Below are 18,110 nucleotides of genomic sequence, written 5' to 3'. Positions count from 1 at the left end.
GGCCAAAGCTGTGAATAGACTTGTACTGACACCATTATGGTCTATCCTTGCTATCCAGAAATAAAAAACAGACTGACAAAGATTTCATTATTAACTCATTTCCTGCGATCCCCGTCGAAACCGGAGATTTCCCGCTGTACCGCTCTGCAATGCCCGAGGAGCCCGAAGATTTAATTAGCTTTAATCATTATGAAACGATTAAAAGTATGATCGCTCATTATAGCCGATTCTGGCTCTTTAGGCCCGCCTCCTAACTGTATCCGGTCGTATTTCCGGTTTGGACCGGATCTAGGTTTCCATATCCGGTCTGACGTCCAATCGTAGCTCCGGTCCCATAGGTTTTTCATTGTAAACAAAGGAAGGAGCTGCACGGCCATAGAATGGTCTTTTTTCACGCGTTTTTTTTTTATTTGGTAGCTGTTTGATTCCTCTACCCGCCTGGCATATGATCTGCGCACATATCGTCTGCTATGTGCCTATCGTATCACGTGCCCACGTGTTACGATAGCGCACAGCTGGCTGTTTCCAATGTTTTTTCATGTAAACACTGGCGGATAAGCAGGGATACAGCCTTGCAACGGATATGTCTATTTCAATGGGGGTTTTTTTATTCGAAAGCTGTCATCGAGTCTACGTCTACTAGATGAGTAGCGCACAGATCGTGCACGATGCGTGCATGTGCCCACGTTAAAAGGTAAGGACAATTTGGCAGGAAAACAGTTCAGCCTATGTTTAAAATAGCAGCAAATTAGTTAAGACAGGCTAGAGTTCCAAATCCATCATCTCAAGTCCTGATCCTTTTAATTTACAAAGTACTTCATAAACAATGTGGATTAATTCGCTTTTAACTTTTAATCCAGTACTTCACCTCATGAACCCTCGAGTTGCTATTCTGGGCATGGCACACAGTAATAGGCGAACAATCGCCAAAAATAAGCAAACATTTGCCAAACAGAGATTTGGTGTAGACTAGTGTAGACAGAAAGAAGGAGGGAGCCAAGCACCCGGGGAACCCCGGTCAACATGGGGTTTAAGTGGTTAAACTAAATGCTAAATTGATCAATGCTCGCAGAAATGACAGAAAAGTTAGATTTTGTAAACCTGTTCTGTCATACTAACTAAAATTCCATTTGCATATACGTAAGTCAGGTCTGCTATTATCACTTTTCTCAGTGGCGCTGGCTGGCTGGCAGGCATGCCAGCACTTAACCCTGCCCTGGTGTTATAGAAAGACCCATTGTTACCCCCCCTCCCCTTTCCGTGTCACAGTGAGAAAGGCTGCTGTGTGCCCGCTCCATTGTCCTGGTGTCAATCGGGGGTCTTTGTCTGAGCTCTGCCCTCCTTCTCTCACCCTGCATGGGCCGACACGGCGAGCTGCCCACTTAGCGCACGTGCACAGAAGCTTCTGAGGGAATGTTGACAATGCTCTACGGGTGAATGGTGGGGCGTATCTGACCCTGGGATCACAGTTTATTATGCATAGGGGTAGGGGTAGGTTAGAAAGCTGCCATCCAACATGGGAAGAGGCAAGGAAAGTGACTGAATAAGTAAGGAACATAAGGAACAGCAGGTTGGGTGGTTGGTTATGGAGACCACCCAGAAACTGCCTGTTGCATCCCAGTAATAACATTTCCTAATAGGGTTTTATCTACTGTCACTTTGAGTAAGAACATCTACAGTACTATATTGTTGTTTTTGATTGATTGATTAACAATTTGCAGTTTGTACAGAGGTACGGTTTACAATGATTGCTAAAAGAATAACACAAGAAGCCCTGGGAGCTTGTTTCCATTGTGGTGGTAGTACATGTACATAAACTATAACATCTAAATACATTACACAAACTGGCAAGTTCCCTCTGTTGTTATAGTTGTCTCCGCCAGGCCAAAGGCAAGACCCACATGCATGCACACTCCCAGAGCAAAACTAGTTTTTCTGCCTCACATTTTTTTATATTACTCCTACAGATTTTGTGAAATCCGTCCTCTGCATTTACCCATCCTGTAACAACTAGGAGCAGTGAGCAGCCATTCGCTCAGGGAGCAATTAAGGGCTAGGAGTCTTGCTCAGGGACACACGTAGACACATTGCTGGCCTGGCCTGGAATCGTAACTTGGACAACCAGGGGCTCTGGCTCCCCAGGAGAGCTCCCTAACCACTCAGCTATGGCTGCCCCGATCATCACCATGCAAGCTTGCGATGGACATCAATATTTTATTTTTGCCACAGACATGTAAAACAAGTGATCAGTAATATTACTACTATCACATAGGCCTGGCCCTAAATGTTTTCTAATAAATGGTAAATGGTGCATTTATATAGCGCTTTTTATCCAAAGCACTTTACAGAGATTGTGCATTACATTCACCCATTCACGCACACATTCATACACCGGAGGAAAACCATGCAAGGCACCAAGCTACTCACCGGGAGCAATTAGGGGTTCAGAGTCTTGCCCAAGGACCCTTCGACATTAACTCAGGGGGAGCCCGGATTCGAACTGGGAACCCTTCGGGAACCCTTTGTGCTCTAATAACGGTTTCTCTACCCCTGAGTTATGCCGCCCCCTAATGGACTTCCCGCACCCGAACACAGGGAAATTGTGTTCTCGTAGATGCTTGACAAAGCCGGTTGCACAACGCTGGATTTGAGCCCACAACGTCTGTGGTGGGGGGCAGAGACTTTGCCACTTGGCCATCCAAGCTTCCCTCCTGACACTGCTGACGTGCCAAAGTGTCTACAATCTATTCCATGGCACTACACCTTTTAGAATGAGCCACTTAACAAATAAATGAAAAATAAAATACTTTTTTACCATATAATGACATGCCCAAAATTGGTATGTCAGGGTGGTTAGCTATACTTTAGAAACTGGAGACAAGTTATCCACTGAATACTTGCAGATGGCAGTCCTGAGACAGGTATGTGGCATGGTCCAACTAAATTCCATGATTGGGATTTCAATAATTCGGTCTTATCAGTAAAGATAGTGCTTCCATCTTACATTGCAGGAGCAAACGGGACATACTTGAAGAAAGGAAGAGATCAAGTTCTAACAGCTAAACTAGTTTCTTATTTGTTTAATAGTTGTGGTTTCCAATTCCAAAAAGGTGAACAGGTACTGTAGCCTATGTTGATAAGAAAGTCTAATGTATGCCAACAATGGAAAAAGACAAAACAGATGATTATGTACAGTACATGAATGATGAGTGGTTAATGAAGGGGGTGTCAGCGGGATTGAAAGGAATACAGTGTCACAATAGTTTGATGCAAAGGTGACTTTGATCAGATGTGAGGAGGAGGTCTGATGGTGAGGCTGTGGATCAAGGGTTTCCATGGATTAGGATTGTGGAGTGTTATTGTGGGCTCGCCTATAGGCGAGCACACTTTAGTTATAGTTATTGTCATTATTTCTATACTATACTATACTATACTATACTAGAGCAAGTTCTCCTTCAAACTTCGGTTTCCTATAACTCCTACATACGTAGTGAGAAAATGAAAATAAAAACATCAATGTGTTCAGTTTACTGTGGCGAAGTGTGCTATTACTTTTTACAGCAATCGGCCAAATGGTGGCGCTGTAGGAAGCCTTCGAAAGTGCGATCTTTGAACAGGTATAGCTCATGCTGTGTTATACATACAGCCATGAGACCTGTATACACTTATGCGTCTCCTCATGCCGAACAACTTTTACCCTCTAACTTTTGACCTCTGACCTTTAGGTCTCCCACAATTCTGAATAATATGAAAAACAGTAAAAATCTATCTCCTCCTGGGTTTTTTTCGTTACGCGCACGAAACCTTTTTCACATGAACTTTGGACCAATACGGTCAAACTGTCTGGTCGGATTTCTTTTAAAGTGAAATATAAATTTTTAATAATTCAATCAATATTGCGGTTTTATGCAAATTATTCTTCGGCCTCTAAATCATACATGCAAAGTTACACGTTCATGGCATTTGGCAAAGATGTGGAGGGTTAGTCAAAGTATCACTGAAACCAATTTTATTCCAATCGGCCAAAGGGGGGCGCTATACGAAGCGTTTGAAAATTCAAACTTCAAACGGGCATAAGTCATGACTCGTTTCGTTTGAAGACATGCAACTTGTTACACGCATGCTTTGACTCGAGCGGAAGACATCTGTGTCGTTGTTAAGTAAGCTCCGCCCTTCGATTTTCCGCCATTTTGAGCAGTTTGTAAAACGCGTAAACCCGCTTTTATTCTGGAATTTTCGCTCCACGTGCACAAAACTTTTTTTACGTGAACTTTGGACCGATATCTAAAGATCTGTCGGATCGGATTTGTTTTATGCAAATTATTCTTCTGCCTCTAAATCATACATGCAAAGTAACATGTTCATGGCATTTGGCAAAGATGTAGAGCGTTAGTCCAAATATCACTAAAACCAATCTTACCCCAATTGGCCAAAGGGGGGCGCTATATCATTTTGAGCAGTTTGTGAAACGCTTAAACCCGTTAGGATTTTTTTTGCAATTTGCATGAAACATTCTACACACAATCTAAGGACCTTTATCTAATATGCCTATGAAGTGCATACACACAAAAAAAATAAAAATAATAATGAATATAGCTGCAAGCAGCGATAAAGTGGCCAAAGCCAAAAACACCTCAAATCATGAACACAGCCTGCAATGTGCGTGAAATCTTGCAAGCACATTCCCAATAGGTCAAGGAACAGATACCACCCTTCTTACATTGGCCTGTTATAGCGCCACCAGCGGGTCAACTTTTCCACAACACATTTTTGGAACAATATGGACCGATCTTTGACGTCGGTAACGTCAAAGAGAGCACTGCCTGCGATCTTGACATTTTGTACTTTTATAGCGATTGTTTTCTGGCTTGAAGCGAGCCCACAATTGTTTCGAAGGAACAATATTTTCTAGTTGTCATTATTTCTATACTATACTATACTATACTATACTAGAGCAAGTTCTCCTTCAAACTTCGGTTTCCTATAACTCCTACATACGTAGTGAGAAAATGAAATTAAAAACATCAATGTGTTCAGTTTACTGTGGCGAAGTGTGCTATTACTTTTTACAGCAATCGGCCAAATGGTGGCGCTGTAGGAAGCCTTCGAAAGTGCGATCTTTGAACAGGTATAGCTCATGCTGTGTTATACATACAGCCATGAGACCTGTATACACTTATGCGTCTCCTCATGCCGAACAACTTTTACCCTCTAACTTTTGACCTCTGACCTTTAGGTCTCCCACAATTCTGAATAATATGAAAAACAGTAAAAATCTATCTCCTCCTGGGTTTTTTTCGTTACGCGCACGAAACCTTTTTCACATGAACTTTGGACCAATACGGTCAAACTGTCTGGTCGGATTTCTTTTAAAGTGAAATATAAATTTTTAATAATTCAATCAATATTGCGGTTTTATGCAAATTATTCTTCGGCCTCTAAATCATACATGCAAAGTTACACGTTCATGGCATTTGGCAAAGATGTGGAGGGTTAGTCAAAGTATCACTGAAACCAATTTTATTCCAATCGGCCAAAGGGGGGCGCTATACGAAGCGTTTGAAAATTCAAACTTCAAACGGGCATAAGTCATGACTCGTTTCGTTTGAAGACATGCAACTTGTTACACGCGTGCTTTGACTCGAGCGGAAGACATCTGTGTCGTTGTTAAGTAAGCTCCGCCCTTCGATTTTCCGCCATTTTGAGCAGTTTGTAAAACGCGTAAACCCGCTTTTATTCTGGAATTTTCGCTCCACATGCACAAAACTTTTTTTACGTGAACTTTGGACCGATATCTAAAGATCTGTCGGATCGGATTTCTTTAAAATTGAAACATGCTTTTTTAAATAAATTCAATGAATATTGCAGTTTTATGCAAATTATTCTTCTGCCTCTAAATCATACATGCAAAGTAACATGTTCATGGCATTTGGCAAAGATGTAGAGTGTTAGTCCAAATATCACTAAAACCAATCTTACCCCAATTGGCCAAAGGGGGGCGCTATATCATTTTGAGCAGTTTGTGAAACGCTTAAACCCGTTAGGATTTTTTTTGCAATTTGCATGAAACATTCTACACACAATCTAAGGACCTTTATCTAATATGCCTATGAAGTGCATACACACAAAAAAAATAAAAATAATAATGAATATAGCTGCAAGCAGCGATAAAGTGGCCAAAGCCAAAAACACCTCAAATCATGAACACAGCCTGCAATGTGCGTGAAATCTTGCAAGCACATTCCCAATAGGTCAAGGAACAGATACCACCCTTCTTACATTGGCCTGTTATAGCGCCACCAGCGGGTCAACTTTTCCACAACACATTTTTGGAACAATATGGACCGATCTTTGACGTCGGTAACGTCAAAGAGAGCACTGCCTGCGATCTTGACATTTTGTACTTTTATAGCGATTGTTTTCTGGCTTGAAGCGAGCCCACAATTGTTTCGAAGGAACAATATTTTCTAGTTATTTATCTATCAGGCAGGCAATCAGTAGACGGGATCTTCGGTTCCTTTCTACTCCTACATACTTAGTGAGAAAATGAAAATAAAAACATCAATGTGTTCAGTTTACAGTGGCGAAGTGTGCTATTATTTTTTATAGCAATCGGCCAAATGGTGGCGCTGTAGGAAGCCTTCGAAAGTGCGAACTTTGAACAGGTATAGCTCATGCTGTGTTTTAGGTACAGCCATGAAACCTGTATACACTTATGCGTCTCCTCATGCCGAACAACTTTTACCCTCTAACTTTTGACCTCTGACCTTTAGGTCTCCCACAATTCGGAATTATATGAAAAACAGTAAAAATCTATCTCCTCCTGGGATTTTCGCGTCAAGTGCACAAAACTTTTTTCACATGAACTTTGGACCAATACGGTCAAACTGTCTGGTTGGATTTCTTTTAAAGTGAAATATAATTTTTTAATAATTCAATATATATTGCGGTTTTATGCAAATTATTCTTCGGCCTCTAAATCATACATGCAAAGTTACACGTTCATGGCATTTGGCAAAGATGTGGAGGGTTAGTCAAGGTATCACTGAAACCAATTTTATTCCAATCGGCCAAAGGGGGGCGCTATACGAAGCGTCTGAAAATTCAAACTTCAAACGGGCATAAGTCATGACTCGTTTCGTTTGAAGACATGCAACTTGTTACACGCGTGCTTTGACTCAAGCGGAAGACATCTGTGTCGTTGTTAAGTAAGCTCCGCCCTTCGATTTTCCGCCACTTTGAGCAGTTTGTAAAACGCGTAAACCCGCTTTTATTCTGGAATTTTCGCGTCACGTGCACAAAACTTTTTTTACGTGAACTTTGGACCGATATCTAAAGATCTGTCAGATCGGATTTCTTTAACATTGAAACATGCTTTTTTAAATAATTCAAACAATATTGCATTTTTATGCAAATTATTCTTCTGCCTCTAAAACATACAAGCAAAGTCACATTTTCATGACAAAATAGTGTAGAGGGTTAGTTCAAATATCACTGAAACCAATCTTACCCCAAATGGCCAAAGGGGGGCGCTATATAATTTTGAGCAGTTTGTAAAACGCTTAAACCCGTTTTTATTCTAGGATTTTTTTTGCAATTTGCATGAAACATTCTACACGCAATCTAAGGACCTTTATCTAACATGCCTATGAAGTGCACACAAAAAAATTATAAAATAATAATAATGAATATAGCTGCAAGCAGCGATAAAGTGTCCAAAGCCAAAAACACCTCAAATCATGAACACAGCCTGGGATGTGCGTGAAATCTTGCAAGCACATTCCCAATAGGTCAAGGAACAGATACCAACCTTCTCACATTGGCCTGTTATAGCGCCACCAGCGGGTCAACTTTTGCACAACACATTTTTGGAACAAAATGGACCAATCTTTGACGTCAGTAACGTCAAAGAGAGCACTGCCTGCGATCTTGACATTTTGTGCTTTTATAGCCATTGTTTTCTGGCTTGAAGCGAGCCCACAATTGTTTCGAAGGAACAATATTTTTCTAGTTATGGTTGTTATTGGTATTATTGGAGACTTTGAAGCACTTTCTTTCAACTGATGTATATCAGCTTTACTTGTCCAGTTCTACCCTCCTCTGCCTTGCTGCTCCTTCTCAACAGATGACATGCCATTTTGCTCTTTTCCTGCATCATTTTTCACTGTGGTGTGGTCACGCAAATACTGTTGACTTTAATTGTTTAATTATTTTCATTGCCTTGTCTTGATATGCACTCTACCACTCTACCAAAAAAAAAAAAGAATGGTTTACAGGAGTGTGAAATAGGATGTGTAGTGGGGTACCTGAGTCTTTCCCCATTTCTCATCTAACTTCTCCACTCATTACTGTCCGATAAAACCTGGATCAAAAAAGATCTTTCATCTTCAACACATGCTAACCAGGCTGACCTTCTGTGGTGCACACTTTCTTTAACTTGCCTGACATTTGTTGGTCTTTAAAGGTTACATTTGTCATTCATGCATGAACAGTCAGAAGGAATATAGTTTCCTCTCTGGGCGAGTCTTTATCCACGCCCAAACCCACAAGGAGACCTGCCACTGCCAGCATGACTGCCAGCTGTGTCGCACCAAATTCTGGGCCCTGGGTACAAGGATTCACCCACATTTTGTGCTTTAACTATTGAAGAATAGCAGATATACAAGCTCACAGCGCGGCACCGAGTGACATAGAAACGTATGTTTCTATGTCAGTGGTGCTCAAACCTTTTCATGTGAAGGACCCCCAAAATGATATGTATTTGGCCACGGACCCCCATATCAAAATATTCAGTTCCAGGGACTCCCCAGAAGCAACATTTTTGTTACACATGTTCGCTTAAAATATACATATATTCAGAGATTTGCACACGTTTTCACAAGTTTTCAAAAATAGCAGATTTACAAGCTCGCAGCGCGGCACTCGGTGAGCTTGTATATCTGCTATTTTTTAATAGCTAAATTATACAATAATTCCAGGCCCCTCCACCTTGGGCCCTAGTAACTCAGCCCCCCCCCCCCCCCCCCCCACTTGTGACACCCCTGGCCATGCAACAACCTCAACCTGAGCCAATTCAAAAGCACAGAGCGATCTGGTGGCTCAATAACTTAGCACTTTATACCGCATAACTGCTACATCCTGGATAGGAATCCTGCACAGTAGAAGATTTTCCAACCTCGAAAAATACATTAACAAGGTCATTCAATCCTCATTTTATCATCTAAGAAATATTGCATTGCACGTATCGTTCTTGACTATCTCTGATCTGATCTAAAGTATGCCGGTTCAGAATTGATTCAAAATGTACTAATTACCTATAAGACCAGGTCAGGTCTTGCTCCTTGCTCCTAGAGATTGGAGTAAACGGTATGACCTCTTAAGTTAAGATTGCCAAGAAAACAATTAAGATATAGATCCACACTATCGGGTGAGGAGTTGATGTCTGTTTTGACAAGAAGTTGGTTTGAGTAATTGGTTGAGTTACATTGATTCCAGATAGTTCAAATGAAGTGACCCTCTTTTTATTTTATTTACATATTACATAATTATATTTGGTTATTATTTCTAGCAGCCCTGAAAGACAGTAGACTTTCAAAGCAAAATCTCTCTGGGCATTATTTAAGCAAATGTCACTTGGGGAGTGTCATTATATCATTGTGGTTTTTGCATTCCGTTTTCAGGAACACCCAAACACAGAATTAGACCAAAGTATCGTCATAAACCCAGACGGTTCAACATAATCTTTGACTCTTTGCGAAAGCCATGCCATTTGGAACAATACAGTACAGTGTGTAAACATAGAGAGGTCCCAGAGCTGTCCGGTGTTTTCCCAAACCCTGCTCTTATAAATAGGAGCCGTGATTCATCTCCAACTCCATCATCTGCTCAGAGTATTGAGGACCACATGGCTCCAAATAAACCAAATCGATTGTGTGTGTCAGTGTGTGAGAGAATGAGTGAGGGAGAAAACCCGACAAAGTAAAGGAAATGAGAAGACAGACAGAGTGTGGGGATGGAGAGAGAGAGAGAGAGAAAGAGAGAACTATCAGCTGAAGTGCCTCAGTTGCACTCTGGCTTTTCTCTTCCATCTGTTCTGTTCTCATTTGGGAGGATTTCCAATGACAACACAGTTAGGATGAGATTAGAGAGCATTTACAGGCCACAATATATCAGTCTGCTGGGAACGCTCTTCACAGATTAGCGAAGAGCTTCGTGGACTTGTTTCAGACCAGGGGGACACTAATGAGAATGTTTGGCCTTTCAATGTAGGACCCAGACTGATTAAAACGTACTGCTACTCTGGTCATGCAAGAAGAATCACTGATAACTGGCACATTACCCATACTGGACCCAGGACTATAGCTTGAGAAAGAACAGATTAGTGGGGAGTTGAGACAAGGACATGGATGTAAAGTTTAGAGATGCACTATGTGCTACGTGGCCCCTACTGATAAGTAAGGTAAGGTTGGAGTGGCTCGTTGTCTGTATCAGCCGAGCAACAAAGCAGTAAATATGAACTATCTATGATAACAAGATGTAGCGTTTCAAAAGACAGAAATCCCACTCCCCTGCAGCACTTTGCCCTGACTCCTTGTCACCAACAGCCAAAGCGAGACTTAAAGAATATATATTGCACAATGCAGGACCATACTGGTGTCAATCTATTCAAAGCTTTGGCCATACATCACACAACCATTGACTAGTTTGTTAACATTTTCTTCAATGCTAAAGTTTAAAAGACATTTGAATTTCATTTGAAAATATCTTTTCTCAAGGGCTACTTTGACAAAAGAAACTGCACAATGCTATTAAGTGTGTTGGATTACTCAACTCAAACAAGTTACAAGTCTCTGCAAGTTGATTTTACCACACTGAAATGAACGGAATCCAGTGGCTTCCAAAACCCAAACCACACTATGCTTTGGAAAATGGTCAGTAGTAATGTCAAATATACTTGAGTCATTGTTTACGGACAAAGCACACCAGACCGCTGGCGTGGTCCTTTAAAGCAGGGGTCTTCAACGTTTTCAGGCCGAGGACCCCTTAGTTGAGAGAGAGATGAAGAAAAGACTCAACCTATCATAGATTCCATATAGTTTCATTGTTTGACAGCACAATCATCAGTGTATTTTGGATTCATGTTAATTTGTGTTTTCAGATATTTAACCACTTGAGCCGTCATTACCTAATAAACTTTTACTCTGTACTTAGTCTGCTCTTTTTCCCCTCTACACCAAACCCCTTTGCCTCGCAGTGTGAGGCTTTGTGAGCTTGTAGATCTGCTATTTTTGTCTACAGTTCTCTGAATATGGACACTAGGGTTCAAGTTGTTAATATAAAAATGATTGGAAGATTTGGAGGACCCCCTGTAGTAACCCTTGGGGTCCCAGACCCCCTGTTGAAGACCCCTGCTTTAAAGTTTAGCAGTGTGAGTGTGCTGGTAGATTATGACAACATCCAGGCTTGTTACGCTTTTGCTGAACCAGCTAGAAAGAGAATAGTGTAGTGGAAATTGGCCATGGAACAGTTGTGACAAGAAGACCCCTGTTGTGAAGTTAACACTCAGTGGTCCAATCCTGGTCTCTATAATGCCTCCCCCTGGCCAGCCGGGGCGCCTAATGGAGGGGAAAGGAACTGGTTGGAATAACTTGTTCCTTCCACGTGCTACGTCCAAACCGGGGAAATCCCCACTGTCAGGTGAAAAGAAGCAACTTGGACTTCTCATGCATAGAAGGAAACATGAGGTCAGTCCGTTGTCTCCCCAGCCCAGGATTACATAGGCAATTGGCACTGGGTGACAAACATTATAACAGAAAAGATTTTGAAAAGATTGGCATTCTAAAATGTCCTCTCTTTCACTCCCATCCCATCTTCTGTCTTTCTCTCTCTAGTTTCCCAGCAGCAGCTCTGCTCTAGGGAGGGGTCCTGTTGGGGAAAAGATCAAGGCAACCAGACACACTTCCCTTCACTGCTGGATATGGAGAGAGAGAGAGGATAGAGAGAGAGAGAGAGAGAGAGAGAGTGGGGTCATTCTTTGGTCCTACATTTTACTACCGTGATTCAAGCACACATGCACGCGCACACACACTCTCACACACACAGACACACACACACACACACACACACACACACACACACACACAGTTCCTTCACAGGGTGTCAGTTCACTTCAATATTGTCCATATTGTGTCATTACACCAGCATAGAAGGGTAGGAGTTAGAGCTGGGATCGGGCCCATTTTTTCTGTCCGACCCGAACCTGTGTCCGACAGTTTTCTGTCCGACCCGAGTCGACGTCCGAGCATTAATCATGAAAAAGCGTCCGACCCGAGCCGAGGCCCGAACCTTATGTTTTCAACGCTTTTTCGCCTCGTTTCTTTTTCTTTGAGGAAGCCACTGATTTACACTCACTAGCAAACGTGTTATAATGTGCAGTGAGTGCATGCAGCGTGCCTGTTTGTTACCCTTAATAATATTAAGCCACATTGTGGCTTGTGAAAGTGTTTTAAATAATTACACAAGTAGGCTACGTTAGATTATTAAATAATAGGCTATAACGTGCACTGCACGTCTGGTGACTCTTGTCTGACTGCAGTCAGTGACTCGCTGCAGTCACACACTTAAAATCCTCTTTTACAAACTGTTAATAAAGTATTCACACACAAACCTTTTCCACATGTTCAATCAATATCAAAATGTATTCAGTCTTACCAGCATAGACGAATCTGACATCTGCTTTTAATATCCAGCGTCCACAAACGGCCAGTCCACGGCCAGTTGGCCGTCTTTCTTAATCAAAAACTATTATTAATCCAACCATTATGGTTTATGGGTTTTAGGCTAAGGCTACATTCAACATCGGACTTTTGAGCGGTGGTAGACCGCTCCATAGCATGGCTGTGTGTGTATCCGTGTATGTATCCGTGTATGTATGTATGTATGTATGTGTGTATGTAGCCTGAACTACCACTCAGTGACCAGAGAGGGTGCTCTTGAGTCTAGTCTGAGCATCAACTGCAATATTCTCTCTCTCTCTCTCTCTCTCACACACACACACGCACGCACACACACACGCACGCACACACACACACACACACACACACACACAACCACCGCTCAGTTCACACGGGTGTGATTTTTTAACTGGATAACTGCCAGGGGCCGCAAGGTGCCGCTAGAGTGCCAGACATTCTCCCATAAGCCTTCACTATCACATACGGGTATCCAGGCAGAACTGGCTTGGCTTTTCACTGCAATGAGTGTTATGAGAGTGAACCGGAGGGAGTGAGCTAACAGTTAGCTATCGGCTGTTTTTTTGGAGCGGTGAAAGCGCTCCCAATAGACAGGTATGTCTGTGGCTGGCTGGCTATGTGGCTGGCTGGCTGGCTGGCTGGCTGGCTGGCTGGGTATGTCTGTAGCCTGGCAATACCTTGAGTGGCCACACAAGTTAAAGGAGGGGCGCTGTTGTGCAGGCACAAACACACACGCACACACACACGCACACACACACACACACACACACACACACAGATTCACCGCTCCACTTCGAACCGAGGTTTGATTTTTTTTTAGAAGACCGATCTGAAGCTATTCATCCGCAAAAAAAACTTTTCCGCTGCCCTAGGAACACAGTTCAGAGAAAATGAGCTCTAAAGATGTGACAATGTATTGGATACGGCGGCGCGGTGCGGCGGCGTTACCCGATTACGGGCCCGTGGAAAGAGATCGCTGTAGGCGGCCTGGATGAAAAAATTTAGTCAGGCTTCGTCAAGGCCTCCGATTATTTAATTAATTTTATTAAAGAAACCTGAATTGTTCGGTTTCGGCACCTCGGATACGTTGCGCAAAAATAGAGTTTTTTTGGGGGGGCTCTAAACTTTATTCTAAACCATTTTCAATGGAATAAATCGTCGCAACATGTAGCATGGCTCGTTGGAAAGCGATGGACGAGCCAGGACCACCCACGTCGCTACTAGCAGCTCAGGGTAAGTAAAATAGCAAAAAAAATATTGGATTGGATTGAAAAAAAGAACCGAAATTGTTCGGTTTTAGCACTAAAAGAGTTAATTATGTCTGCGTTGACAACTACGTTGAAATGCGTCCATACCGCGGCGCTGATTTCCCTCTTTCGTTTTCAATTGCTTTAAACTTTACCGTAGACAAGTTAACTTTTATCTCGGCTGGCGGCAACATTATCTCTCACTCATTCGCTTTTTCTTCTCGTGTATCTGTTTGTTTGTTTGTTTGTTTGTTCTCTGTCACATATGACACTCCGTCTCCCACTTCCTTTTCCCCATGAACATGTGTGCAAACTGTGCATGGTTGTCAAGACAACGCACTGAGCGTAGCCACGAGCAGTGCACCAGAAAGACAAGGAAATAGCACACACAGAGACGATAGTTGTATCGTTTTACACTTTATTTTCTATGAATCAAAATTATGTCCGACCCGAATCGACGTCCGACAATTAATTGTGAAAATGCGTCCGACCCGAGCCCGAGCCCGTCGGGCTTGTCGGGTCCCGTCGGATTTCGGTCGGGTATCGCAGCTCTAGTAGGAGTGCCTTTGAGTTGTGACATAAACCACACATTCATTGTCCCTATGTCTACCGAGTGACCCCGCCCCCTTCAAAATACTGAGGGACCCCAAATACCACACACACTGTACTAGGGTACACACACACACACACATACACACACACACACACACACACACATACACACACACACACACACACACACGCGCACACACGCACACACGCATGCACACTCCCCTCAGAAGTGAATTACAGAGCGAAGCCGAGCACGACCGCTGTCTCCAATCTTGTTTGGGTGGGTCTTTTTATGGTTATTCTGTCGTGGTTAACTAGGGAGGGGAGCTGACGATTTATGACTTTCTCTCACCATAAGAAAAAAAAAAGAGTGTCACTAAAATGAATCTTGAGAATATAAGAAGCCCCCCACTCTCCTTTTACAAAACCTGACTGACATACAAGCCCTTTCAGCGTCCCACCCTCTGACTAGACAGTAGACACACCAATGTGTCACTAATAAACACTCAAATCATAGCATGTCCCAAAATCACTCTAACAACAACCCAAATGTGAGTCATAGTCTATATATATAGGTATGTCTGTGCAGGCATTCCCGTAAAAAGGCTGTACTTAACTCTGTTGCGTGACGTGATGCGTGACGTGATGCGTGACGTGTTGCGCACCGAAAACAACTGATCTATGAGTTCACAACGCGCGTTTTGAACTTGTATAGACCTAATTCTGGCTTAAGCTCCAGGGACACACAAGGGGTCATTGCATGCACCTACTAGCCTGGAATTTGCATTCACCCATACAGAGATGGACGAGATAACAATGCAAGGCGTGCTCATTAAGTGCAGTTAGTTCATCAGTGTCTTGCTCAAGGACACTTGAAAGACATTTGCTCACAGGAGCCGGGAATCGAACCAACTATCGATCTACCTACCTCCTTAGCCACTGTACTGTAACAGTCAAGTTCAGTTTGGTCTACTGCAAATTAGTCACAACATTTTTAATTAGGACTAAAATGCGAGCAGGTCGAAAAAGATGTATCAATCTTCTGGATGGGACCCATATAAGTTCCATGGATGAAGACACCTGCATGTGACCGTCATAATGTACTAGATTTTAAAATCTAACGAATACACCTGTGTGGGTATGACCAACATGTCATAGTACTACTACTGTATTTAAATCTACTGGGTGAAAGATTGTTTTCAACGATGTTGAGGGAATGAATTACTGCCTGTGCTGCATGTGGCTAATGTCAACACATGCAACCTGGATGGGTTGTCAACTGTCTGAACAAGAAGGGATCATCCGAAGAATGATAAAATGGTAGACAGATAATCTGTGACCTCTCCACTTTTATTCACATCGCTGGCCTATTGAGACTGACAGTAATACATATATCTGAGGCATCCTGTCTCCTTATAGCATATGGTGTCGTAATTCTCATACAGAAGCAGCTTTCACAGAAGTCTGCAATCAATCGTTGATGTTTGTTTGATTCTTTCTCTAAATATTTGAGGCCGATATCAATAAACAGACTTTACCGTCCGGTTGCCAGATGATTCCTTGACATAAAGTCCCGGCAAAACCTTTCAGTCAAGTCGAGTCATAAAAGCTGTCAATGTGATGATAGCCTAAACAGACTTATATTTGGCTAGCCAAACTAAGAGACATTTGGAAAAATATCATGTGTTTTAACATGATTTACAGAAAGCTGACAAAGAAAACCTGGCACTTGAACAAACAAGCAGCTTTGCCATTTAAACCTCAAGTGCAAGAGTTTCTTCAGGTTACATGTACTGTAAGGATTATGTGTTTATCACTGTGTACCACATGACACCTTTGTTTAATTCAGCAGCTGTCGGACGTACTAAGTACCATTATTAAAAGCTCTACTCTGCATAGAAAGATTCTGAGTGTGACTTTAACTTGCACTTGCACTTAAAGTCAATTTTTACTCTTTCAGAGTTAAATTCCCACACAGGATTTTACTCTCTGGTGGCAATCTACTCTGTACATAATACAAATGTTACTGCCTCTAAACTAAAAATTAAACTCACCCTCTGACCATGTCTAATGAAAAAAAACATTAAAACCCTTTAATTGGTCCCTTGTTAGCAGCACAACTATACTGAAGGTATTAAAACACTCCTCCTCCACCCTCCAAATCCACCCTGTTTGTATCTTTTTTTTTGGAGCTGTGTGGAGCTCCCTATACGTGTGTGTGGGTCTGTCTGTCTGTTTGTCTGTTTGTCTGTCTGTCTCCGGGTATGTAGCCTGCAGTAACCTTTTCTGGCCACACATGTTAAGGGAGGGGCGCTGTTGCACACACACACACACACACACACACACACACACACACACACACACACACACACACACACACACACACACACACACACACACACACACACACACACACACACACACACACAGCTCCACTTCGAACAGAGGTTCGATTTTGTTTTACCCCTGTGAGACACAGACCTCCATCCAGCATCTGGGCTCTGCATTAGGGGGATTTTCTGCTGCTTTGTAAAGGCTGCTTAGTGCTAAACAGCAGCTCCCAGCCTGTCTGTGACTGTGAGCAGACGTGCGCCTTCAACACTTAACGCTCCCACCCACCCACATTTGGCCTGTGGACAAATCAATCTTCCACCGTAACCGGCAACGAAGGCGGTTCCCCTCCTTCAGGAGCTACTGGAGCAACAGCTGGCTGCCACGGGGGCTGGAGTGGAGTCATGATGAGTTATACAAGAGTTTGGCAAACACAGCGCCATGTTGACACCTTGATCATCCGAAACGTAAATTGTGCTTTTGAAGAGTTGCGCTCCAAAATAAGATATTCCCAAAAAAGCTGAAACATGCTCTTAACAAGACAACTGTTGGCATCCACTGTGGAAAATCCATTATGGAATATTAGTCAATTTAAAGAGCAAATAGCAAGGTTTTCTTTGAGATGGAATGAGCGGTATTTCTTGAAATATTGTGGGATGAGTATTCACTTTTCAGTTTAATTAATGACCTATTTAAAAAAAAGAAAACTGAACTGAAACGCTTAACTTACTTGTGTGATGTTTGCAAAAAAACTCCATGACAACTCATGACTAAGACATGTTTGTCCCGATAACACAGGTTTTCATCAAGACCTTGTATGTTGTAATCTCATAATCTGCAGCTCTGGGTTGAACACGTCAGCCCAGCCAAGACTTGGGTTTTCCCATCTAATGACAGCATGTCTGCATGCTGATGAACGGTACTTATCACAACATCCTGAGAGAGAGAGAGAGAGAGAGAGAGAGAGAGAGAGAGAGAGAGAGAGGTAGAAAACATCCATTCCTAATGAAAAGGAAGGAAGACACGAGGACTGCACAGACATGACCCAGACACACCCATAAGTGTGTGAATAAAAAAAACAATCATATGAGTCTGAAAATCATATGAGTCTGAAAGCCCTGCTAACAGCCCCCTGACACACAACGCCAACCTTAGAGCTGTGTACTCTCACTAATGAGGCTGAAAATGGGAAAAGCTAATCTAAAATTTAAAATCATTACCAGTGACA

The 18,110-nt window shown here is 42.5% G+C and overlaps 1 protein-coding gene across 1 annotated transcript in view; it reads right to left on the bottom strand.

Moving 5' to 3' along the window:
- myo1d (myosin 1D) overlaps positions 1-18,110 on the bottom strand; it is a 155,232-nt gene that overhangs the window by 123,108 nt on the left and 14,014 nt on the right. The window lies entirely within an intron of this gene.

The sequence above is a fragment of the Nannobrachium achirus genome (assembly GCF_963921795.1).
Source record: "Nannobrachium achirus genome assembly, chromosome: 18".
Classification (NCBI taxonomy): Eukaryota; Metazoa; Chordata; class Actinopteri; order Myctophiformes; family Myctophidae; genus Nannobrachium; species Nannobrachium achirus.
This window is presented reverse-complemented; position numbering and strand designations above follow the sequence as displayed.